Raw genomic sequence first — 27,610 nt, forward strand, 5'->3', positions numbered from 1 at the left:
CTAGGTGTTTCACACATATCATCATCATTTCAGTATTTGGAGTTGTCCTGGTTGGATAAGATTGGGACTTACGTAAGATTCTCCTTGGGACATCCCTAATGTTTATTAGCTTCTAACTAGTGTCGTAGGCACAGTGCCAGAAATTGGAGATCTCAGTTCTTCTCTTCATGGCTTTTTATTCACCATAATTAATGTTTCCTAATAAATCTTTGCCACACTTTAAAAGCTTATTTATTTAATTTATTAAATTTACAGCAAAACATCTGGGAGTGAGGTACTACTTTTTTATTTTATAGATGAAACTCAGATAAAGTAAATCAAAGTTGTAAGTAGTAGATTAAAAGCCTAGTCTGTCAATACTTGACTCTTATAATACAGTTGACATAGATAGATATAGCAAGAGGAGGAAAGACCAATAATAAAACACCTCTCACTTCAGCTTCATACGGTGTTTTATTGGGAAGCCCAAATGTGTTTGATCTGAAGTTCTTTTCTGGGCATGGAACTGCAGAAAATATCCTGATCGCTATTTTGGTTGTTAAGCTCTAGGAGGCAGTTCTGTTGACTTTGCCTTAGTAAAACACACAAGGGCACTTCTTTGGATAGGAGATTGAAGAGAGATTTTACATAAGAAAAATATTTAAAGTTTATTTTTTTGTTGATGTGCTTTATGGTAGAGGAAGCTTCAAGAGTCTCCATGGACCTAAGAAAAAGCAATAGGAAAGAATATAGTATAGTACAGTATATAGAAATTGTAAGATGATCTCAAGATGTACACTGATCAGACCTTGAGTTAATGTATTTTTGAATTGTAGTTTTGAAAAGACAGTAAGAGGTCTGCCAAAGGAAAGCCTAAAATGTGGCCAATAGACTAAAAAAATAAAACCCAAAAAACAAATAATTGATTGATTAATTCATTGATCTATTTATTGCTCTATCATTTACCTTCACTATGTGACAACATTTTTGCCATCCACTGAGGAATAGAAGGCATGGTCTTTGTCTTAATCTAAGTCATTTTCCTCATTTATACAATTAGTTCATAATACTTACCTTAAAGGATTTGTGTGTGTGTGTGTGTGGTTTATTTTATTTTATTTTTAAAGATCTTATTTATTTATTCATGAGAGACACAGAGAAAGAGAGAGAGAGGCAGAGACACAGGCAGAGGGAGAAGCAGGCTCCATGCAGGGAGCCTGACATGGGACTCCATCCTGGGACTCCAGGATCACACCTTGAACCGAAGGCAGGCACTAAACCGCTGAGCCACCCAGGGATCCCCTGTGTGTGGTTTAAATAAGAGAATACATTTAAGTTCTTATAAAGTACTTGGGCACATTCTAAAGACTCAATGCTACAGTCTAATAAAGGAGACAGAGAAATGAACAGTGATTATAATTGTAATCAAGATATGTACAAATGCTATGGTATAACTCCTCAGGACAGATGGCATTGAATCCTGAAGAAAGTGGAGCAGAACTGAGAAACTTTGATTTTTGGAAGTAAAAACTTAGTTCAAAAGGTATCTTAATAGTGCTAAGTACATAGAAGATAATTAGTAAGCACTTACTGAATTATGTTGATTCATTAGATTGTCAAGAACTGTGAAAGGTCTGGGATTTTACCCTATTTACAAGTTAGCCTGCCACAGTTTTATGGGTGCTGGTAGAAGATATGAGACTTTGGGTCAGAGATAGTTGTTACTTATTCCTTTTTTTTTTGTTTTGTTTTGTTTTTTTTTTAGTTGTTACTTATTCCAATAGCAGCAGCCAGAGTATCATCATCTGTGCCAATTCTTTTTTACTCCTGTTCCCCGCACAGTGGGCCAGATTATACCTGGGAGAAGATTTCTGAACCTAGGGACCCCAGATCTTTTGTAACATGTAGTAAGCCTACCCTTTGCTCTAGAAGGAGACATTATCTTTATCTTCCAAGGCTGTAAGCAAATCTGCCCTTGGCATTGGAGGCAGATCTTAACTTCCAGGTGTTCTCTGTACAAACATCCTTGAGAAGACTGTATAGAAGAATAAGTCCATGCCTCTGCTCACAAGACATGCAGAAATGAGAGACCATAGAAAATTATCTTCCAACATAGATTCTTTACTAGAATTATAGTTACATTAAAGGATGAAAAGGCAAATTTAGATTTCATCTTATCTGTATCTACCTAACTAAAATACTTGAAACTGAAAACATGTGACCTTTATGTAAAAATCTTCAGAAAAGACTGCACTCTGAAGGCAATATTTAAGTAAATTCTTTTTTTAATAATAAATTTATTTTTTATTGGTGTTCACTTTGCCAACATACAGAATAACACCCAGTGCTCATCCCGTCAAGTGCCCCCCTCAGTGCCTGTCACCCATTCACCCCCACCCCCTGCCCTCCTCTCCTTCCACCACCCCTAATATTTAAGTAAATTCTTAAATGTTGCTGAATACACAGATCAAAGATTGATTTGTTTACTCTTTGAATCAAGAGGGATGGTAAGGTAGCTTGTATAATAATTTAGGTGTTTTACATATAAAGTGATAAGGCTATATGTCCATATCTGGGGATAATCATGAAATTTAAGATGTTTTAAATTTTAAAAATAAGTTAATTTCAAGATTCATTCACTTTGTCAAATTCCTTAATGAAAAATTAAACCTCAGATACCATACTTAGGTTTTTAAAATTTTTGGTCTATTTTCTGTTAATAAATATAGATATACTCTTTACATCAAGTAGGAATTGGTTAGCAGCTTGACTTGTGTTGCTCACAAACAAACAAATAAAACAACAATAAAAATGCAAACCAAAGACCTATGAAAACAAACCAACAACCAAAATTGCTGTCTGTATCTTTAAATTCTTAAATGTGTTTTGGAATTTGTTGGGCAAAGTTAGGTTGGTTTTAAAATTTAGCGCAGTGACTCAGTTGCAGCTGTTCCAAATTATTGGTCATGAGCTTTTTATACTATCTGGCTTAATTTAACGGAGTACAGCTTCCTGCTGTTTTTTCCTCTCTGTGATCAAGAATCTGAAATATATATGTCTTAAGGGATTATCTCAGTTGTCATATTTCAGAATAACAGTCTAGTGTAGGCTTTATGAGAGCGATTTTTAAACACTTTTTATTTTAGATACTTTGATCTGGATAGATTAAAAAATAGGAATTCCAGATGATTATGTATTTTTAAAGTACCATGCTCATTGTATCGATTTAGAAAATTTACACATATAAAGGAAAGACTCCTTTCACTTAGAGATAGCTCCTTAAATATTTGGTGTATGGCCCAATTACTATGTCTTGACATCTGATTTATTGCTTTTGTAATGATTAAGATTATTTATTATGACTATAGGGGAAATCAAGAGATACATAAATTATCAGTGCTGACCCACTGAGAACCATTTCCCTTCAAAAAAAATTTCTGTATTCACACTATCATCAACAACACAACAGCAACAAAACAACAAAGGTATGCTGCTAATATATCTTGACTTCATAAATATTAGCTGTTTGATAGCAATAAAAACGAGTTAGCACCTATCTGACTGGGTTACTCAAGATCTTTATATAGGCAAATATTTTTCCCTGGCCTGTTTTTAATGGCCTCAGATCACAATCTGTTGCATTGTAATGCCTGTCTGTTGCATTTTCTCGGTCCTACTTCTGTATAGAGGAGGAACAGAACTTTTGTTCTGGCCTAGTGTATCTCTTCTTTCAACTCTGGCCTCACATGTTTATTTGTAATAAGCACAGCAGATCCTATAATTTTGAATTTTGTCTCCTTTTTTTTAAAATTTTTTTTTTTTGAATTTTGTCTCCTTTAGTCATTTTGGGAGACTGTGGGTATATTCCAACTATCCTGTCATTGCTGTTCAGACTTTTTAGGGATTAGGCATGACCATCTTTTTTGTAGGATTGAGAGCAAGAAAGAGAGAGACAGTTAAGTGGCATAGTTCCATCTATAAATTTTTAGCCATATCTATGGTTCTGCCTTATGGTGAGGACTCTGGCTGGGTCCTATTTGTGCTTTCATTTGAGACTTGATGGACATACAGACTAAAAACATGTGTCCAGATATTCATTGTCCCTCTTTGTGTATTTGATTTGCATTTCCCTAGTGACTACTGATGATGAGCATCTTTCATGTGCTCAATGGCAATCCTTTTATCTAATTAGAATATGTGTCTGTTCAGATCTTTTGCCCAGTTTTAAATTGAGTTGTCTTTTTATAATTGAGTTTTAAGGCTTGTGGATCTTGCATGCAAGTCCCTTATTGTATATGTTATTTACATATACAAAATATTTTCTCTTATTCTGCGGATTGTTTTTTCAGTTTCTTGATCAGGTCCATTAAAAATAAAAGTTTTAAGTTTTTTTAAAAAGATTTTTTGTTTTTAAGTAATCTCTGCACTTAACATGGGGCTTGAACTCACAACCCCAAGATCAAGAGTTGCATGCTCCACTGATTGAGCCAGCCAGGCACTCCCCAAAGTTTTAAATTTTGACATAGTCCGACTTATCTTTTTTTCTTTTTATTACTGGTGCTTTAGTGTCCTGTCTGAGAAATGTTGCCTAACCCAAGATTAGGAAAATTTACTTCTCCTTTTTTATAAGAGTTTTATTGTTTTAACCTGACACATAGGTCTTTGATGCATTTTGAGTTAATTTTCTATTAGGTGAGGTAGGTGTCTAACTTCATTCTCTTGCATGTGGATATACAGTTTTCCTGGTACCATTTATTTCCTATTAAATTGTCTTGACACTTTTGTTGAAAATCAGCTCATCATTGATATAAGGGTTTATTTTTGGAATTTTAGTTCTATTCTAGTTCTATTCTATTGACCTCTATGCCTCACCTTATGCTGGTATCATACTGTTTAATTTAATTAATTAAGATTTATTTATAAAGATTTATATTTATATTTATAAAGATTTATAAATTTATAAAGATTTCATTTATAAAGATTTCATTCATTTATTCATGAGAGACACACAGAGAGAGAGAGGCAGAGACATAGGCAGAGGGAGAAGCAAGGCTCCATGCAGGGAGCCCAATGTGGGACAATCCCAGGACTCTGGGATCACGCCCTGAGCCAAAGACAGGTGCTAAACTGCTGAGCCACCCAGGTGTCCCATACTGTTTTAATTATTGTAGATGTGTAGTAACTTTTGAAATCATGAAGTGAATAACATTTTTAATATTTTTTGGGCTATTCTGGGTCCTTTGAATTTTCTTTGAAATTTTAGGATCCTCTTGTCAATATGTGCAAAAAAGCCAACTTGGATTTTGATAATTGCTTTGAATTGGCAGATCAATTTGGTGAGTATTGCAATCTTAACAATGTTAAGACTTCTGATCCATAGACATGGGATGTCTTCTCATTTATTTACCTCTTCTTAATTTCTTTCAACAATGATTTGTTGTTTTTAGTGTACAAGTCTTATACCTCTTTTATTAAATTTATACTAAATATTTTATTCCCTTTGATGCTAATTTTTTTTAAAGGAAGGTGATCACATGAATAGCTCTTTATATTTTCCTTGGATTGTCAAGGGGCTCTTGAAACAATCCAGAGAGGTAAAATAGGAAGTCATTAAAGTCCAAAGGCAGAGAAGACTAGGCACACTTTCTTCCAACTCACTTTTGGTTAGGAAGCATCAACATATTACATTATTTCTTAGACATCTGGACTTCTTTACAAAGAGGTGTCTTCATTTGTAATTCCTGAGATCTTGGGTTTCCAGAGCTCTAGCGCTCCTAGTTCCTTGGCATTCTATAATCTATCCAAAGTCTTCTGTTCTTATTTTAATTACCATTTGGGTGTATGAACAGCCTTCAGAACTGTGAGCTCTCCTTCGCCTTGGGACATATAGCCTTTCAGATTAGTTAAATCAAGCCTAGATGTCTTTAAGGGTACTAACCCATCATTGTCATATGCCATATATAATCTACATAATCAGCCTTAAAATGCCTACTGATGTGCCCTCACATTGTAGTCACTAAGCCAAAATCCTGGGGTACTGGACCACAAAACCCATCCCTCACTCAGCCAGCTAGAGCTTTTCGTTCTGTTGCTGTTTTTGATGCTGTTTTTAAATGTGATTGTTTCCTTAATTTCATTTTTGGAATGTTCATTGCTACTGTTAAAAAATACAATAGTTTTGTTTGTTTGTTTGTTGTGTTTTTTACTATTTGGTTTGTATCTTGCAAATAGTTGTACTTTTCTCAGTTAGGACTTCTCAAGTATCATTTCTGGGAAGTTTTCACAGATCCTTCACAACTGAATTCGGTAGCCCTCCTTTATGTTGCTATAGATACCTCCTTGTATCCTCTTTGTATAATGCACTTTCATACTATTTTGTTATAGACTTATAATAGAGTTTATTTCTAGACCTTTTATCTAAATTATTAGATTAGTTTTTATTTTTTTAAATTTATTTATTTTTTTTATTTTATTATTTTTTAAAGATTTTATTTATTTATTCATGAGACACAGAGAGAGAGAGAGAGAGAGGCAGAGACACAGGCAGAGGGAGAAGCAGGAGCCTGATGTGGGACTCAATCCCAGGTCTCCAGGATCAGGCCCCGGGCTGATGGCAGCACCAAACCGCTGAGCCACCCGGGCTGCCCTTAGATTAGTTTTTAATCCTGACATTGTAACCGACTTGTGTGTCAAGTTTATTATTATTTTTTATTTTTATTGGAGTTCAATTTGCCAACATATAGCATAACACCCAGTGTTCATTCCATCAAGTGCCCCCCTCAGTGCCCGTCACCCAGTCCCCCCCGCCCCCTGCCCACCTCCCTTTCCACCACCCCTTGTTCGTATCCCAGAGTTAGGAGTCTCTCATGTTCTGTCTCCCTTTCTGATATTTCCCACTCATTTTTTCTCCTTTCCGCTTTATTCCCTTTCACTATTTTTTATATTTCCCAAATGAATGAGACCATATGCTTGTCCTTCTCCGATTGACTTATTTCACTCAGCATAATACCCTCCATTTCCATCCACGTCAAAGCAAATGGTGGGTATTTGTCGTTTCTAATGGCTGAGTAATATTCCATTGTATACATATACCACATCTTCTTTATCCATTCATGTTTTGATGGATACCGAGGCTCCTTCCACAGTTTGGCTATTGTGGACATTGCTGCTAGAAACATCCGGGTGCAGGTGTCTCGGCGTTTCACTGCATCTGTATCTTTGGGGTAAATCCCCAGCAGTGCAATGGCTGGGTCATAGGGCAGGTCTATTTTTAACTCTTTGAGGAACCTCCACACAGTTTTCCAGAGTGGCTGCACCAGTTCACATTCCCACCAACAGTGTAAGAGGGTTCCCTTTTCTCCGCATCCTCTCCAACATTTGTGGTTTCCTGCCTTGTTAATTTTCCCCATTCTCACTGGTGTGAGGTGGTATCTCATTGTGGTTTTGGTTTGTATTTCCCTGATGGCAAGTGATGCAGAGCATTTTCTCATGTGCTTGTTGGCCATGTCTATGTCTTCCTCTGTGAGATTTCTGTTCATGTCTTTTGCCCATTTCATGATTGGATTGTTTGTTTCTTTGCTGTTGAGTTTAATAAGTTCTTTATAGATCTTGGATACTAGCCCTTTATCTGATATGTCATTTGCAAATATCTTCTCCCATTCTGTAGGTTGTCTTTTAGTTTTGTTGACTGTTTCTTTGCTGTGTAAAAGCTTCTTATCTTGATGAAGTCCCAATAGTTCATTTTTGCTTTTGTTTCTCTTGCCTTCACGGATGAATCTTGCAAGAAGTTACTGTGGCCACGCTCAAAAAGGGTGTTGCCTGTGTTCTCCTCTAGGATTTTGATGGAATCTTGTCTCACATTTAGATCTTTCATCCATTTTGAGTTTATCTTTGTGTATGGTGTAAGAGAATGGTCCAGTTTCATTCTTCTGCATGTGGATGTCCAATTTTCCCAGCACCATTTATTGAAGAGACTGTCTTTCTTCCAGTGGCTAGTCTTTCCTCCTTTATCAAGTATTAGTTGACCATAAACTTGAGGGTCCACTTCTGGATTCTCTATTCTGTTCCATTGATCTATGTGTCTGTTTTTGTGCCAGTACCACACTGTCTTGATGACCACAGCTTTGTAGTACAACCTGAAATCTGGCATTGTGATGCCCCCAGCTATGGTTTTCCTTTTTAAAACTCCCCTGGATATTTGAGGTCTTTTCTGATTCCACACAAATCTTAAGATAATTTATTCCAACTCTGAAGAAAGTCCATGGTATTTTGATAGGGATTGCATTAAATGTGTAAATTGCCTTGGGTAGCATTGACATTTTCACAATATTAATTCTGCCAATCCATGAGCATGGAATATTTTTCCATCTCTTTGTGTCTTCCTCTATTTCTTTCAGAAGTGTTCTGTAGTTTTTAGAGTATAGATCCTTTACCTCTTTGGTTAGGTTTATTCCTAGGTATCCTTTTGCGTGCAATTGTAAATGGGATTGACTCCTTAATTTCTCTTTCTTCAGTCTCATTGTTAGTGTATAGAAATGCCACTGACTTCTGGGCATTAATTTTGTATCCTGCCACACTGCCAAATTGCTGTATGAGTTCTAGCAATCTTGGGGTGGAGTCTTTTGGGTTTTCTATGTACAGTATCATGTCATCTGCGAAGAGGGAGAGTTTGACTTCTTCTTTGCCAATTTGAATGCCTTTTTTATTTCTTTTTGTTGCCTGATTGCTGAGGCTAGGACTTCTAGTACTATGTTGAATAGCAGTGGTCAGAGTGGACATCCTTGCCTTGTTCCTGATCTTAGCGGAAAGACTCCCAGTGTTTCCCCATTGAGAATGATATTTGCTGTGGGCTTTCCGTAGATGGCTTTTAAGATGCTGAGGAATGTTCCCTCTATCTCTACACTCTGAAGAGTTTTGATCAGGAACGGATGCTGTATTTTGTCAAATGCTTTCTCTGCATCTATTGAAAGGATCATAAGGTTCTTGTTTTTTCTCTTGCTGATATGATCAATCACATTGATTGCTTTACGAGTGTTGAACCAGCCTTGCATCCCGGGGATAAATCCCACTTGGTCATGGTGAATAATCTTCTTAATGTATTGTTGGATCCTATTGGCTAGGATCCTGTTCCAGTTTTGGTAGTTTGTGGTTTTCCAGAAATGCTTCCATTTCTTCTAGGTTGCCTATTTTATTGGCATATAGCTGCTCATGATATGTTTTTAAAATCGTTTGTATTTCCTTGGTGTTTTGGTGGTGATCTCTCCTTTCTCATTCATAATTTTATTAATTTGAGTCTTTTTTCTCTTCTTTTTAATAAGGCTGGCTAATGGTTTATCTATATTATTAATTCTTTCAAAGAAGCAACTCCTGGTTTTGTTAATCTGTTTCACAGTTCTTCTGGTCTCTATTTCATTGAGTTCTGCTTGAATCTTTATTAACTTTCTTCTAAAAAAAAAAAACAAAAAAACCTTTCTTCTTCTGCTGGGTGTAGGATCTATTTGCTGTTTTTTCTCCAGCTCCTTTAGGTGCAAGGCTAGCTTTTGTATTTAAGTTCTTTCCTGTTTTTGGATGGATGCTTGTATTGCGATGTATTTCCCTCTCAGGACTGCTTTTGCTGTATCCCAAAGATTTTGAACGGTTGTATCTTCATTCTTATTAGTTTCCATGAATCTTTTTAATTCTTCTCTAATTTCCTGGTTGACCCTTTCATCTTTTAGCAGGATGGTCCTTAACCTCCGTGTGCTTGAAATCCTTGTGATTTAGTTCTAATTTCAAAGCATTATGGTCTGAAAATATGCAGGGGATGATCCCAATCTTTTGGTATTGGTTAAGACCTGATTTGTGACCTAGTATGTGGTCTATTCTGGAGAAAGTTCCATGTGCACTTGAGAAGAATGTGTATTCAGTTGCGTTTGGATGTAAAGTTCTGTAAATATCTGTGAAATCCATCTGGTCCAGTGTATCATTTAAAGCTCTTTTTTCTTTGGAGATGTTGTGCTTAGAAGACCTGTTGATTGTAGAAAGCACTACATGTGTGTCAAGTTTAGATAAAAGGCTTGTCCTAAATATTTCTAACTAACAATAATTTGAAGTACTGAACTTTCTGAATGATTTACTACTTAATAATAGATAATATTAAAACTCTGCAAATTCTAACAACAAAATAAGGGTTATTTTTCCTTCAATGATACTCATTCCCTCATCTTATTTATAATACCTAAAGAGTAGAATTTTTTGGGAAAAAAAGACCAATTAAAAAATAAAGTTCAAGATTTAAAAAATTCTGAGTCTCATTTCCTATTTTTATTACTTATTTGTCTCTGATAAAATGATATTTTTTTTAGTTCTTTAATGAGTTCACTAAATTCACGTGAATATCAAATGTTTTAATGAATTACTCTCCCCTTCCCTGTCAGTTCTCTGATGCTTTTCTTCTGTGAACATTTTTTCACAAAAAAATTTTGACAAGAGAATGCAAATATGTTTAGATATGGAAAAGGTTAAGAATACTCCAGCAGATGATGATATCCTTAAGGGCAAGGAATTGTGTTTTCTTTGTTGTTAGCAGAGTGCCTGACACATAATAGATCTAGCAATAAATCCATTATTGAATGAATGTTTTTACCTATAACTCTTAGAGATGCCTTGTTTAAAAATAACATTTATTGAACATCTGCTAAGGGCTAGACACCATTCTAGACCGTGGGTTTAAATAGTGACTGAAACTTCCATGGAGCTGATCTTCTAGAAAAAAGAACTTAAATGAAAAATGTTCAAATCAAGCTCATAGTATTTATTAACAAAAGCAATTGTTTCTTACTGTTTTTCTAAAATCCGTTCCTTAAAAAGTAGATATTTTGGTGTCTTTTTTGATGCTAATGACAATTAGTCTACTTCTATTTTTTCCTTTTTTTATCTATCTGTATCCTCATCCATTCTTATCTGTCATCAGTGTTGTCTTTAAAGAGCATAGACCTGATCACTGTATTATAAATTCCACTAAAGCATCTCATGTGTTTATATGTTCTAATGTAGTGTCTGGCACATTGTAGGTACACAGTAAATACTTCCTGAATGAAGTAATGAGTGTCACTTATCTTCTTAAAAACATCGTGGATCCCGGTTTTTAACAGAATAAATTTTAAATTCTTTAATATGACATATAAAGTCCATGATAATTTGATCAATTTACTTTTCCAACCTCAACTGCATTATTCCCCTTTTCCCACCTTACCAATACCAGTCTGCTTGAGATTTCCTGAAAATACTGTAACAGGATATTAATGGAAACAGGATATTAATGTGAAGATTTGGCCAAGATTCTAAGGCAACAGATATTACCACCCAGTAGAGTCGTATTCAGCTCTTTATCTGATAATCTGAGTATATAGAATAAAGCCCTGTGTGTGTGTACATTTTCATTTGTTTTGTGATTTTAGCATAAGATATTTTATTAATCAATACTATTTATTTAAATTAAAAAAACCTCAAATTAGCATAAGGAAAAAAATTACTGGCTCAAATAACTGGGAAGCCCAGTAGGTGGTTGGATCCGGGGGCTCAAAGAATGTCTTTGGGACTCTTCTCTATTCTCTTGGTTCTGCTTCCTTTTATTTGTTGGCTTCAAAACTTTTTTCCATCTGCTCTGCAAGTGACAAAGACAGGCTACTTGTATTATTTAGGGCACCTTGTCTAAATATAGCACTTTTATGTATTTATAAGACCAGTAACAAAAGCAACAGCAGTAGGAATAGTAGTAATAATGGAACTGATAGTTAACATTAAATTTATTTAATGCTTTTTTATGTGCCAGTTACTATGCTAAGTGCTTTATATGTTTTACTGTATTTAATTTTCATAATGATTCTATGAGAAAGGTATTATTAGCAGCTACATTTTAAAGGTGAGGAAATTAAGAGACAGGCCAGTTAAGTAACTGGCTTAATCATTCAGCTAGTTAGTGATAGAGCCAAGAATTAAAACCTAGGCAGACAGTGTGTGCTTACCACTGTGCCATTCTGTCTACTTACTGTCCCAGGGAAGAACTCTTATTATTTTTGCTTCAGTCATATGCCCATTCTCACACCAATCACTCTGTGCAGAAAAATAATGGTCCCCTATTTACTCAGAGCTGAATTACCTACCTGGCTCCACTGGTAACCTTATTAGTACCACATAGCATGGGGGAGGGTGATTCCCTACAGAAAGTGATCTTGAGCATATAAAAAAACACATATGTCTACTAAACAAACATTTTATTGACCATGTTGCTTAGCAACAGAGAGTTCCATATTAAACATTGAAAGCTCAGTTGAACTATCAGAGGCCAACCCTAAGGTCAGTTTGTATTATAAACTCCTTCAATGTGTCCTCTTTTTCCAGGTTATACCATTTGCTTTAGAACATTGTTTGACAGGTTAAATTATGAAAATCTTAGACTAATGAACTTTTTAAAACAAATCATTTTGGGTGGTTTTAAAGCCATCTGTATTTTAAAAGAAATTTGATTTATGATAATTAAAAAAAATCTTAGATGGAGAAAAGGAAAATGAAGCAGATAAAATAATGACAAAAGATACTTTTCAAAATATTACTTGGCTTCTTCTTCTCCTTTTTTTTTTAACTTGGCTTCTTTAAAAAAAAAAATACTGGGGATCCCTGGATGGCGCAGCGGTTTAGCGCCTGTCTTTGGCCCAGGGCGCGATCCTGGAGACCGGGGATCGAGTCCCACGTCGGGCTCCCGGTGCATGGAGCCTGCTTCTCCCTCTGCCTGTGTCTCTGCCTCTCTCTCTCTCACTGTGTGCCTATCATAAATAAATAAATAAAAAAAAATACAAAAAAATACTGAAATTCAGTTGAGATAAGACCAAGCTTATTTAAAGCAAATGACTAGAATAACTTAGTGATTAAGACAGAATTTAACTTCTGCCTTTAATGAGTTTGGGTTTTAGATATTTGTGTTATTCGGAACTGATATGTCAGTATCGTGTTTACTTGTTTCAGGTTTTTGCATTTTTCTCATAACTTTCTCAATTGGCCATTGACTTTAGTAAGTAAACTGTTGTTTTCTTTCCCTCATCAAAAAGTGTTTCATCTGGCTAATATGTGTAGGCTTCATTCTTTTGTGAGGTGAACTACTTCCTTGTATTGTAATCTATTTGGAACTATCTAATAGATAACATTTCCTGGATGTTGTTCAAAGAAAAATTAGATAGCATATTTGCCCTAGGCTTTTGCAGTTTATTAAATAAAAAAAAGTTTTAGATAAAAGATATTTCTAAAAACCATAATAATTCTGGTGTGGAGTGCTAATTGTTACTGTTTTTACAGCAGTGAATCTTCAAGACAAAACTTCCCTAGACCAGTCTTCCCTCCTATAGTTTCCATTAAATCTTTGTTACATAAAAACAGGTTATCTCTGTTTATAGCCTTATCCTGAACTCTTTACTCTAGTTTGTTACTGTTTCTGGAGATTCATTTTCCTATTTATTTCTTCACTTTCCCTGATATGTAACTACTCTAGTAACATCATTCTCTGTCTACGGTGTTTACATTCAGTACAATTTCATTCTCTCTTTCTAAGATGTCTCTAATTACCCTGTAAAAATATGCTTTTTGGTCTTGCCTGCTTCCTGGGACTCCCTGGTACTTGCCTGGTATACATTTGCTTGAGTTTAGCAATTGTGAATGGCTGGTTTCCAGAAAGTTCTTATTTTGGAAGCTAAATGAATTGTTTACCTTAGAGGGCTCTTTCATTTAAACGTATATATAGTGTAAAGTAAGTGTGTAATTAGTGTTTAGGATCTGCAGAAGATTCCAAGGAGATAGAAGATATTTTTAACCCCTCTTCTGAAGTATCTTTTAATTTAGACTTTTAGTCATAGTACATTGAATGCTTATGATAACAAATCACGATGTCTGCCTTGTAGCTATCTGTTTCTTGTAAGGAAGGATCCTCAGCAGAGCTACCAGAATGGTTCCTTTTTTACTCTGAAAAGGTCCTAATTTATGTGACTCATCCAGAATATGTAAACAGCTCACATAACTCAATAAAACAACAAACCATTCAATTAAAAAGTGAGTAAGACATTTGTGAAAGTACTAGATAAAAGAGGTTATACAAATGGCCAATAAATGTGAAAAGTGGTCAGCATGATTAGTCATAATGGAATACAGATTAAAATCACAACAAAACTGTGTACCCATGAGATTAGCAAACACACAAGCAAACAACAATATTAAGTGTTGGCAAGAATATGGATTAACTGCACTTCAGATACACTCTTTTTGGGAGTTTAAAATAACTCAGTCACTATGGAAAACTGACAATACCTCCTAAAACTGAATATGTGATATTCATGACCCAGCAATTCCATTTTTAGACATATACCCAACAGAAATGAATACATGTACACACCAAAAGAAAAATAAGAAATATCCATAGCATCATTATTTGTAATGTTCCTGTTTAGTCTCACATTTCTGGCGTAACAAATTACCACAAATTTAGTGGCGTAAAGCAACACAGATTTATTCTTAAATGGTTTTTCGGGTTAAAGGCCAAAATGGGTCTTACTGAGCTAAAAGCAAAGTGCTGGCAGGCTGCTTCCTTTTGGAAACTCTAGAGAAGAATCCTTTTTCATGCCCTTTTCAGCTTCCATAGGCTGTGTTGGTTTATAGCCCTGCATTACCTTTTCTCCTTTTGCTTCTGGTCATGTAGCCTTCTTTTCTGACTTTCTTGCATCCCTCTTATAAAGACCCGTTATTACATTTGGCCTGCATAGTTGATTATGTTCTCATCTCAATATTCTTAATTTAATCATATCAGCAACGTTCCTTTTGCTACATAGGAAAACATTTACAGGTTCTGACATTTAGGTGTAAACATCTCTGGAGGGCCATATTTTGGCTTACTATTATCCCCAAACTGGAATCAATCCAGGTGTTCATTAAGAGCAGAATGGTTTGGGTGGCACCTGGGTGGCTCAGTTGATAAAGGGTCTGCCTTGGGCTCAGGTTGCAATCTCAGGGTACTGGGATTGAGCCCTGAGTCAGGCTCCCTGCTCAGCAGAGAGTCTGCTTCTTGCTCTTCCTCTGCCCTTCCCCCTGCTCGTGCTTTCTCTCTCTCTCTCTCTTTCTCTCTCTCTCTCTCAAATAAATAAATAAAATCTTGAAAAAATAAAAGAACAGAATGGAGCACTGGGTTGGCTCAGTTAGTTGGGCATCTGTTTAAGCTCAGGTCATGATCTCAGGGTCCTGGATTCAAGCCCTATGTTGGGCTCTCTGCTTCTGCCTCTCCCTCTGCTTGCTGCTGCCCCTGCTCGCCTGGGTGGCTCAGTCAGTTTAGCATCCAACTGCTGGTTTCAGCTCAAGTCATGATCTCAGGGTCTTGAGATCAAGCCCTGCATGGGGCTCTGTGCTCAGCTGGGAGTCTGCTTCCTCTCTCCCTCTGTCTCTGCCCCTCCCCCTGCTTGCACTCACTCTCTTTCTCTAAATAAATAAACAAACAAACAAACAAATAAATAAATAAATATTTTTTTTAAAAAAGAACAGAATGGATTAACACACAATGATATATTCATATAATTGAATACCAAATAATAATACAATTGAAAGAACGAATATTCAGCCCAGAAACATGGATGTATCTTTCACAAACATAATGTTTATAAAAGAAGCCAGATGGGGATCCCTCGGTGGCGCAGTGGTTTAGCGCCTGTCTTTGGCCCAGGGCGCGATCCTGGAGACCCGGGATCGAATCCCACGTCGGGCTCCCGGTGTATGGAGCCTGCTTCTCCCTCTGCCTGTGTCTCTGCCTCTCTCTCTCTCTCTGTGACTATCATAAATAAATAAAAATAAAAAAAAATACTTAAAAAAAAAGAAGCCAGATTCAAGAGATTGTATAAAGTTCATAACCAGACAATTAACCTATAGTTATTGAAGTAAGCAAAGTAATTAACCTAAGGAAGTATTGATGACTGAGAGCACAAAGAGGACTTTTGGAGCACTGATAATTGTTTAATAATTTGGTGCTGTTACACAGTTGTACTCACTTTGGAAAGCTTAACTGGGTTGTACACATATGGTTTATGTGCTTTTCTCTAAGTATATTATATAATAGTAAAGAAACCCTGAGTAACTATTACTTAAAATGATAAATATTTGAATTAGGGGAATTACTCCCTCTTTTCTAGTCAGTTTTATGAAGTTAAATGCTTACTGATGAGGGGACAAGGGAAGTGAGTTACTTAAAGTAGTGAAGTAAAATTCTTGAAAATGGCACTGAGGAAGAGAGCATAATTTTGAGGAAAAGCCAATTTTGATGACATAGTGGCAGAATAACTAGAGGAGAGTAGTGAATGACTATCTTAGGTTGGTTTCCCAGGAAATAGATTTCAAGGTGGAAGTTGATCTGCAGGAAGTTTATTGGAGAGTGCTTTTGATAATTCCTGGGAGGTAGTGAAGGAGGGAGAACTAGGAAGAAGGAGAAGTAGCAACAAAGGCTTTAAGCCATCTCAAGGGGAGTTCTGGAGGTAGGATGGCCTTTCAGGGTTGCCCTGACTTGAGACAAAGGAGCTGGGGTTTTGTTTGTCCTTGTCCATGGGTGGCTGGATGTGTACTGACCTTGGGGAGGCTCATAAATTTGGATGAGGCAGCTTCCTTTGGCCTCCCGGGGAGGTAATCCATTTTAAGCTATCAGTAGCATTACTTTTGACATATTGGGGGATTGCATGCCTTTGTCCTGAAGAGGGATGTGGGCAGTACACCACAGCATCTACTATAAGAAGTATAGTTTGCTTAACAGGCATGTTTAACAGTTCTGGTGAAATACAAGTTGTGTGTGTGTGTGTGTGTGTGTGTGTGTACAGCATAACAAGAGGGAATAGATTAGGGAAATTATATATTGGAAATCTCAGATTTAGAATTGACTAAATTTCAGAAGTCAGGTATAATGAGGAAGTTGGTTATATTTGATATTTTCTATTGTGTCTTGAGAAAGAAAAGGAAAAAACAAAATCTTAAAAGTTGCAAAAGGAGCACCTAACTATATAAAGCAAATATTAATAGACCTGAAGGGAGAAACAGCAATACAATAGTAGTAGGGGACTTCAGTATCCCTCTTTCTTTCTTTCTTTCTTTCTTTCTTTCTTTCTTTCTTTCTTTCTTTCTTTCTTTCTTTCTCTTTCTTTCTTTCTTTCTTTCTTTCTTTCTTTCTTTCTTTCTTCTTTCTTTCTTTCTCTTCTTTCTTTCTTTTTCTTTCTTTCTTTCTCTTTCTTCTTTCTTTTCTTTCTTTCTTTCTTTCTCTTTCCCCACTTTCAAAAATGAATGGATCATCCAGACAAAATCAGTAAAGGAAGCATTGGATTTAAACTACATGTTAGACCAGATGGACGTAGCAGGCATTTACAGAACCTTTTATCCAACAGCAGCAGAATACACATTTTTCTCAAGTGCACATGAAACATTCTCTAGGGTAGATCAAAAGTTAGGCCACAAAACAAATCTTAATAAATTTAAGAATATTGAAATCAAGCATCTTTTGTGTGTGTGTGTGTGTGTGAGAGAGAGAGAGAGAGAGCTAGTGCATAAGCAGGGGAGAGGGGCTGAGAGAGAATTCCAAGAAGATTCCCTGCTTAGCATGAAGCCTGATGTGAGGCTTGATCCCATGAACTTGAGATAATGACCTGAGCTGAAATCAAGTGTTGGATGCTTAGCTGACTGAGTCACTTAAGAGCCTCTCAAGCATCTTTTCTAACAGTGATAATGGAACTAGAAATCAATTACGAGAAGAAAACTGGAAAATTAACAAAATGTGGAGATTGAATAACATGCTACTGAACAACAGATGGATCAAAGAAAATCAAAAGGGAAATAAAAAAATATCTTGAAGCAAATGAAAATGGAAGTACAGCATACTACAACACATGGGATGCAGCCAAAGCATTTCTAAGAGGGAAGCCCATAGTGACAAATGTCTACATTAAGAAAAAAAGAGCTCTATAAAAAATTTAACTTCACACCTCAAGGAACTGGACAAGAAGAACAAACTAATCCCGAAGTTAGTAGAAGGAAGGAATTAACATAGATCAGAGCAGACAAAAATGAAATAGAGACTAAAAAATAATAGACAAATTCCGTTAAACTAAGAGCCTTTGAAAAATAGATTAAAAAAAAAAAGAAAATCAAAGATCGCTGCGTAGAGGAGGACCCTATGCTTGCCTCATCCCTCACACATGGCCAGATAAGTATCAAATCATCTCAATCCTCAAGAAATTGAGGACTGATTGAACAAATTACACAGCTTGGGAGAGGAGAGAGAGGCCTCTTTGAGGAGGTAAGAAGTGCAGAGAAATGGTTCAGAGGAGAAATGGATTGTGGGTGCTGTGGAGAGGAGAGAGCCCTGGTCATGGAGAAAGGTGAGAGAGTGAAGTGCGTAGGGATAGACACAAGGATAACACTTCCCCAAAGCCATTGACTGGGAAGACAAGATGGGCTGAATTTCATGAGTTTTTGCCACTAGTGGGGCGGAAAAACGTTTTAGAGGTCCTCAGGCTTAAGTGGCATAGTGTCCTGAGGGTGCTGCCCTACTCCTGGAGAGGAGGCAAGCAAACATCACTGGGGCAGACTGCAATCTGAGGATCACATAAGGGGGATGGGGAGAGATTCTTCATACTTTTTGGAGCACGTCTGTGAGAGGTGGCATTGCTTCTCTGGAACAAAAGAACCAGTGGGAGCTATCTCCCTTCCCTGCCCCCATAGATCTAGAGACACCTGCTGAGGGCAGCTAACTGGGACACTGGCTGTTTAACTTGCTTGCTGCAAATCCCATTTGCCTGTGTTCTGGTGTGACTGCCTTTCCAGGTCAAACCTGCATCAGTCCCATATGGTGAGACCCTTTCCTGGAGGACTAGCACAAGTCCCTGTCACACCAGGTCTCTGAAGTTTAGAATTTTAAAAGTCAGCAGACCTTGGCTAGGGTATAGCCCAAGGTGTGCTGTGCTGTTCCAGGCAGGTAAATGACCCAGAGACAGACAGTGTGAAATTAACAATCTGAAAAATGTCTGTGATGCATGAGGAGCAATTATTCACTCCTCTGATCTCTCAGAGCAGCAAGTACATGTTCCCGTCTCAGGGGACAAAGGAGTGGGCTGGTGCCATTTCCTCCCCCAGCCCTCAGCATAAACACACTTCAGTAAACAGCATAGCACCAACACTCACTGCTTAACATGCTTATACCTAGTCCTAGCCTCTGCACTCTGCTGGTATTGCTTTTCTCTGGCAGATGTGCCTAAGAATGAGTGCGGTGGGACTCTCCCCCAGAAGACCAGCACAAACTCCTGCATGCACCATAGAGTTCTGCAAATCATCAATTCTAGTGGAAGTAGCATCAAGTCTCATTTAACAAGCAGATCAGAGCACACCTAGTTAAAACTTGCCATCTGGCCAAGGTGCAAATGCTCACCACTGCAGGTAAGGAGAAACCTTCAGATAAGTGACCTGAGTGATGGAGCAGCCAAAACACAGCAGCAGAATGCACATAGCACATACCAGAGATACCTCCTGAAGCACCAGGCCCTGGACATTATATGGTCTCTTCTTCATAAAGCCATTACTCTCAGAAGCGGGAAATGTAAGAGGCTTTCCTAACATGTAGAAGAAGACAGAGATCTAGACAAAATGCCAAGACAGAGGAATTCATCCCAAATGAAAGAACAAGAAGAGTTTATGGCCAGGGATCTAATCAAAACAGATATTAGTAAGTAATATGCCTGAACTAGAATTTAAAAACTTTTTTAAGATTTTAAAAATTTATTCGTGAGAGACACACAGAGGCAGAGACATAGGCAGAGGAAGAAGCAGTCTCCTTGTGGGAAGCCTGATGCGGGACTTGATCCCAGGATCCCGGGATTCTGGGATCCTGACCTGAACCAAAGGCAGACGCTCAACCACTGAGCCACCCAGGTGCCCCCTGAACCGGAATTTAAAGCAATAATCATAAGGATACTAGCTAGGCTTGAGAGAAGAATGGAAGACACCAGGGAGATCCTTACTGAAGAAATAAAAGGTGAAAAACAATCCAGCCAAAATGAAAAATGCAATAACAGAAATTCAAAACTGACTGGATGTAATGACCATAGGATGGAAGAAGCAGAGGAACGAATAAGTGATATAAAAGGTAGAATCATGGAAAATAATGAAGCTGACAAAAGAAAGGAAATTTTTGGATGATGAAAGTAGACTTAAGTGCCTCTATCAAATGTAATAACATCTGCATCCTAGGAATCTCATAAGAGGAGGAAGACATAAAAAGCAGAAAGTTTATTTGAAGAGATAATAGCTGAAAAATACCTGATCTGGGAAAGGAAACAGACTTCCAAATCTAGGAGGCCCACAGAGAATTCACATAAAAATCAACAGAAACCAAGACATATTATAGTTAAATTTGTGAAATATAGTGGTAAAGAAAAAAAATCCTAAAAGCAGCAAGACAAAAGAAGAAGTCCCTAACTTACAAGGGAGGACCCGTAACACCAGCTGTGTTTGCTCTCTTTGCCTCTTGCTCTGCTCTGTTCTCTCCACAGAACGTTGATGTATTCACTGTGCTGCATGGGAAGAATACTCTGTCCAGCAAGGCTATCATTCATAATAGAAGGAAATAGAATTTCCCAGACAAACAAAAACTAAAGGGGTTCCTGACTCCTAAACTAGCCCTGCAAGATATATTAAAGAAGACTCTTTGAATGGGAAAGAATGGCCCAAAGCAGCAAAGACTAGAAAGGACCAGAGAAAATCTCCAGAAATGACAAAACAAGTAACAAAATAGCACTAAGTACCTATCTATCAATAATTAGTCTGAGTGTAAATGGACTAACTGTTCCAAGCAAAAGACAGGGTATCGGAATGGATTAAAAACCCAATCTATGTGCTGCCTACAAGAGATTCGTTTTAGGCCTAAAGACACCTGCAGATTGAAAGTGAGGGAATGGAGAACGATTTATGCTAATGGATGTCAAAAGAAAGCCTAAGTAGCAATATTTGTATCAGACAAACTGGATTTTAAACCAAAGACTGTAACGAGATGAAGAAAGGCACTATATCATAATAAAGGGGTCTATCCATACAATTTACAATTGTAAATATTTATACCCCCAAATTGGGAACACTCAAATATATAAAACAATAAGAAAGATAAAGGAACTCATTGATAATAATACAATAACAGTAGGGGACTTTAACATTCTTATTTACATCAGATTGTATAAGCAGAAAGCCAACAAGGAAGCTTTTAATGACACTAGACCAGATGGACTTAATGGATATATTCAGAACAGTTAATCCTAATGCAGCAGAATATAAATTCTTGTCAAGTGCACATGGGACATTCTCCAGAATGGATCACATATTAGGTCACAAATCAGGCCTTAACAGGTACAAAAAAATTGAGATCATATCATGCATCCTTTTTGACTGCAGTGCTGTGAAACTTGAAGTCAACCACAAGAAAAAATTTGGAAAGACCACAAATACATGGAGGTTAAAGAACATTTTACTAAAGAATGAATGGGTCAACCAGGAAATTAAAGAAGTAAAAAAAAATACATGGAAACAAATGAACATGAAAACATGATGTCCCCAAATCTTTGGAATGCAGCAAATGGGCCTTTACAGAGGGAAGTATATAGTAATACATTCCTTCCTCAAGAAGCAAGAAAAGTCTCAAAGACACTAACCTTACACCTAAAAGAGCTAGAAGAACAACAAATGAAGCCTAAAGCCAGCGGAAGGGAAATAATAAAGATTAGAATAGAAATTAGATTAGAAATTAGATTAGAACAGAACAGATCAATGAAACCAGGAACTAGTTCTTTAAAAAATTGATAAAATTGGTAAACCCCTAGCCAGACTTATCAAAAAGAAAGGAGAAAGTACCCAAATAAATAATATCACAAATGGGAGAGGATAAATAAAACCAAAACCACACATATACAAACAATCATAAGAGAATATTATGAAAAATTATATACCACCAATTCAGACAATCTGGAAGAAATGGATAGAATCCTAGAAACATATAAATCACCAAAACTGAAATACGAAGAAATGGGAAACTTGAACAGACCAATAACCAGCAAAGAAATTGAATCAGTAATCAAAAATCTCCCAACATACAGAAGTCCAGAGCTAGATGGCTTCATGATTGAATTCTACTAAACACTTAAAGAAGAGTTAATACCTCTTCTCAAATGTTCAAAAAAAAAAAAAAAAAAAAAAGAAATGGAAGGAAAACTTTTAAACTCATTCTATGAGGCCAGCATTACCCTGATTCTAAAATGAAAGACTACTAAAAAAGAGAACTACAGGGACACCTGGGTGGCTTAGCGGTTGAGTGCCTGCCTTTGGCCCAGGGTGTGATCCTGGAATCCTGGAATTGAGTCCCACATGGGGCTCCCTGCATGGAGCCTGCTTCTCTCTTTGCCTCTTGCTCTCCGTGTCTCTTATGAATAAATAAATAAAATCTTAAAAAAAAAAAAGGAAAGTACAAACCAATATCCCTGATAAGCATACATGCAAAAATTCTCAACAAAATACTAGGAAATAGAATCCAGCAATACCTTAAATGAATCATTTACTACATTCAAGTGGGATTTATTCCTGATTTGCAAAGTGGTTCAATATTTGCAAATCAATCAACTTGATACACCACATTAATAAAAGAAAAGATAGGAACTATATGATCCTCTCAATAGATGCAGAAAAAGCATCTGACAGAAGTATAGTATCCATTCTTGATAAGAACCCTTAACAAAGTAGGGATAGAGGTAACATATCATCATAAAACCCATATAACAAAAGACCCACAGCTGATATAATCCTGTTGAGGAAAAACAGAGCTTTTCTTCTATGGTCAAGAATAAGACAAGGATGTCCACTCTCACCACTGTTATTTAACATAGTACTGGAAGTCCTAGCCTCAGCAATCAGACAACAACAACAAATAAAAGGCATCCAAATTGTCAAGGACAAAGTCAGACTTTCACTATTTGCAGATGACATGATACTCTATGTAGAAAACTCAAAGGACTCCACCAAAAAATTTCTAGATGTGATACATGAATTCAGTAAAGTTGCAGGATACAAAAATCCATGTACAGTAATCTGTTACATTTCTATACACCATTAATGAAGCAACAGAAAGAAATCAAGGAATCAGTCCCATTTGCAGTTGCACCAAAAACCTCAGGATACCCAGGAATAAACTAACCAAAGAGGTAAAAGACCTGTACTCCGAGAACTACAGAACACTGGAAAGAAATTGAAGAGGACACACAAAAAATGGAAAGACATTCCATGCTCATGGATTGGAAGAACAAACATTGTTAAAATGTCTATACTATCCAAAGCACTCTACACATTTAATGCAATCCCTATCAAAATACCAACAGCATTTTTCACAGAGTTAGAACAATTCAAAAATTTGTATGGAATCACAAAGACCCTAAATAGCCAAAGCAGTCTTGAAAAAGAAAAGCAGTACTGGAGGCATCACAATTCTAGACTTCAAGTTATATGACAAAGCCATAGTGATCAAGACCGTATGGTACTAACACAAAAACAGACACATAGATCAACGGAACAGGCTAGAAAACTCAGAAATGAACCCACATCTCGATGGTCAAGTAATCTTTGACAAAGTATGAAAGAATATCCAATTAAAAAAAGACAGTCTTGGGATACCTGGGTGGCTTAGTGGTTTAGCGCCTACCTTCAGCCCAGGGCATGATCCTGGAGTCCCAGGATCGAGTCCCACCTCGGGCTCCCTGCGTGGAGCCTGCTTTTCCCTCTATATCTCTGCCTCTCTCTCTCTGTGTCTCTCATGAATAAATAAACAAAATCTTAAAAAATAACAGTCACTTCAACAAATGGTGTTGGGAAAACTGGATAATAACACGCAAAAGAATGAAGCTGGGCCACTTTCTTATACCATACACAAATACAAATTTAAAATGGATGAAAGACCTAATTGTGAGACAGGAAACCATTGAACTCCTAGAGGAGAACACAGGCAGTGACTTCTTTGACATTGGCTGTCGCAACTTCTTACTAGATAGTCTCCTGAGGCAAGAGAAATAAAAGCAAAAATAAACTATTATTGGGAATTATTTTATCAAGATAAAAAGCTTCTGCACAGGCAGGGAAACCGTCAACAAAACTAAAAGGCAACCTTCAAAATGGGAGAAGATATTTGCAAATGTATAAAGGATTGGTATCCAAAATCTATAAAGAACTATCAAACTCAACATCCAAAAAACAAATAATCCAGTTAAGAAATGGGCAGAAGATATGAATAGACATTTTTCCAAAGAAGACATACAAATAATTAACAGACACATGAAAAGGTGCTCAACGTCAACGAAGGAAATAGAAATGAAAACTGTTATGAGATATTGCCTCACACCAGTCAGAATGGTTAAAATTAATGATACAGGAAACAACAGATGTTGCTGAGGATGTGGATAAAAGGGAACCCTCTTCTACTGTGGGTGGGGTGCAGTCACTCTCGGAAACAGTATATGGAGGTTCCTCAGAAGGTTAAAATTAGAGCTACCCTATGATCCAGTAATTGTACTACTAGGTTTTTACCCAAAGAACACAAATTATTGATTGGAAGGGACACATGCACCCTAATGTTTATAGCAGCATTATCAACAATAGCCAAACTATGGAAAGAGCCCAAATGTCCATCAGCTGATGAATGGATAAAGAAGTGGTGTCTGTGTGTGTGTTACCCAATGGAATATTACTCAGTCATAAAAAAGAATGAAATGTTCCCATTTGCAATAACATGGATGGAGCTAGAGAGTATAACGCTGTGAAATAAGTCAGTCATAGAAAGGTAAATACCTTATGATTTCACTCATATGTGGAATTTAAGAAACAAAACAGATGACCATAGGAGGGAAAAAAAAAAAAAGAGGCAAATCAGAAAACAGATTCTTAACTATAGAGAACAAACAGGGTTGCTGGATGGGAGGTGCGTGGAGGGGTGGGTGAAATAACTGATGGATACTGAGGAGGGCACTGGTTGTGATGAGCACTGGGTGTTATTATATGTTATTATATATTATATGATGAATCACTAAATTCTACACCTAAAACTAATATTACACTGTATGATAACTAACTGAAATTTAAATAAAAACTTGAAAAAGGGGAAAAATAGACAAAACTTTAGATAGACTCCCTAAAAAAAATGTAGTAAGGACTCAAATAAAATTAAAAATGAAGATAAGATATTACAAGTAATACCATAGAAATATGAAATATTATAAGAGACTGTTGTGAACAAGCATATGCTAAGAAGTTGATGACTTAAACATAATGGATAAATTCCTAGAAATATACATACTACTAAGACTGAATCATAAGGAAATAGATAATCAGAATAGATAGGAGATTGAATCAATAATCAAAAACCTCTGAACAAACAAAAAATCAAGAAAGGTGAATTCTACCAATGATTTAAAGAATTAATGACAATCCTCAAATTCTTCCAAAAATTGAAGAGTGGGGAGTACTTCCAAACTCATTTTATGAGGCTAGGATTACTCTGATATCAAAACCAGAAGGACACTACAAGGAAAAACATTTTTGATACTCCTGATGAATATAGGTGCAAAAATTCGCAACAAAATATTACTAGACCGAATTCAACAGTTCATTAAAAGATTGTACAGCATCAGGAAGTGGAATGTATTCAGGGCATGCAAGGATGATTCAATATCTTCAACAAATGTAATTCACCACATTAACAAAATAAAGGATAAAAATCATATTAGCAGATGCAGAAAAATAGTTTGATGAAATTCAATATCCAGTCAAGAAAAAAACTAAGTGAACTGGGTATAGATGGAACATACCTCCACAGAATAAAGATCATATATTACAAGCCCACAGCTAATGTTATATATTCAATGGTGGCTTTCAGCTTGTCACCTAAGCTCAGAAGCAAGACAAGGATGCCAACTCTGCATGTTTATTTAACACAGTACTGGAAGTCCTAGCCAGAGCAGTTAGGCTAAGGAAAAGAAATAAGAGTCATCCAAGTCAGAAAGGAAAAAAGTAAAACTGTCTCTGCTTGAAGATGACATGATATATATAGAAAAGACCCATAAAAAAACTGTTGAAACTGATTAATTGTGTAAAGTTGTGGGATACAAAATTAATGTAAAAAAACCTCTTGTGTTTCTATACACTGATGACAAGCGATCAGAAAGAGGAATTAAGAAAAAAAATCCCATTTACAACTGCATCAAAAAGAATAAAGTACCGAGGAATGAATTTGACCAAGGGAGTGAAAGATCTGTACACTCAAAACTGTCACACATTAATTAAAGAAACTGAAAGAGACACAAATAAGTGGAAAGATATTTCATGCTCATGGATTGGAAGATTTAATTTTGTTAAAATGTCTATACTATCCAAAGGCATTTTTAGATTCAGTGTAATCTTTGTCAAAATTTCAATGGCATTTTTCACATATTTCAACAAATAGTTCTAAAATATGTATGGAAACATAAAGATAGCCTAAACAGTTTTGAGAAAGAACAGATGAGTGATCACACTTCCTGATTTCAATTTTTAAAAAAAAATTTTTTAAAAAGATTTTATTTATTTGAAAGAGAGAGAGTGCACAAGTAAGAAGGAGGGGCATAGGAAGAAGCAAATATCCCACTGAGCAGGAAGTCTGACATGGGGCTGGATCTCAGGACCTTGGTATCAGGGCCTGAGCTGAAGGCAGATGCTTAACCAACTAAACCATCCAAGTGCCACGTGCTCACCCCCATTTCAAATTATATTATAAAAGGATAGTAATCAAAACAGTATGATATTGGCATAAAAACAAACAGATCAATGAAATAGAATAGAGAACCCAGAAATAAGCCCATGCGTAAAAGGTCAATCCGTTTAAAACAGAGGAGCCAAGAATATACAGTAGGGAAAGCATCGTCTGTTCAATAAATAGTGTTGGGAAAACTTTACATTTATAATGTAAAATAATGAAATTGGTCCCCTATCTTATATGATACACACAAAAAATCAACTCAAAATGGATTGAAGATTTGATATGTAAAACAATGAAATTGGTCCCCTATCTTACATGATACACAAAAAAATCAACTCAAAATGAATTGAAGATATGAAAGTAAGACTTGAAAACATAGAATGAGAAGGAAACTTAGGTGATAAGCTCCTTGATATTGGTCTTGGCAATGATTTTTTGGTATGATACCAAACCATAAGCAATAAAGTGGAAAATAAACAAGTTGGGACTATATCAAACTAAAAAGCTTCTGCATATCAAAAGAAACAAGAAAATGAAAAGGCATCCTACAGAATGAGAGAAAATACTTGCAAGCCATATATTGGATAAGGTGTTAATGTCTAAAGTACATAAAGAATTCATTTTTTTTACATAAAGAATTCATACAGCTCAGTAACAAAAATATGAACAATCTGATTAAAAATGGACAGAGGAACCAAATAGATATTTTTTCCAAAGAAGACATACAAGGGACCAATATGTCTATGTAAAGGTACCCAATATTGCTAATCATCAGAGAGTTTCAAA

At 36.3% G+C, this 27,610-nt stretch overlaps 1 protein-coding gene and 1 long non-coding RNA gene across 41 annotated transcripts in view; one reads left to right on the top strand and one right to left on the bottom strand.

Moving 5' to 3' along the window:
* Positions 1–12,237, bottom strand: part of LOC144283143 (uncharacterized) — a 33,215-nt gene extending 20,978 nt beyond the window's left edge. For 2 of the 3 annotated variants that reach the window (XR_013351500.1, XR_013351498.1), the window contains exon 1: positions 12,123–12,230. This is a non-coding gene — a long non-coding RNA (uncharacterized LOC144283143). Of the gene's footprint in view, positions 1–1,896; positions 2,041–12,122 lie in introns of all 3 variants that reach the window. The other variant, XR_013351499.1, reaches the window with a different exon arrangement.
* RIMS2 (regulating synaptic membrane exocytosis 2) overlaps positions 1–27,610 on the top strand; it is a 580,692-nt gene that overhangs the window by 39,506 nt on the left and 513,576 nt on the right. The window lies entirely within an intron of this gene.

This window comes from Canis aureus, chromosome 14, assembly GCF_053574225.1.
Source record: "Canis aureus isolate CA01 chromosome 14, VMU_Caureus_v.1.0, whole genome shotgun sequence".
Lineage (NCBI taxonomy): Eukaryota > Metazoa > Chordata > Mammalia > Carnivora > Canidae > Canis > Canis aureus.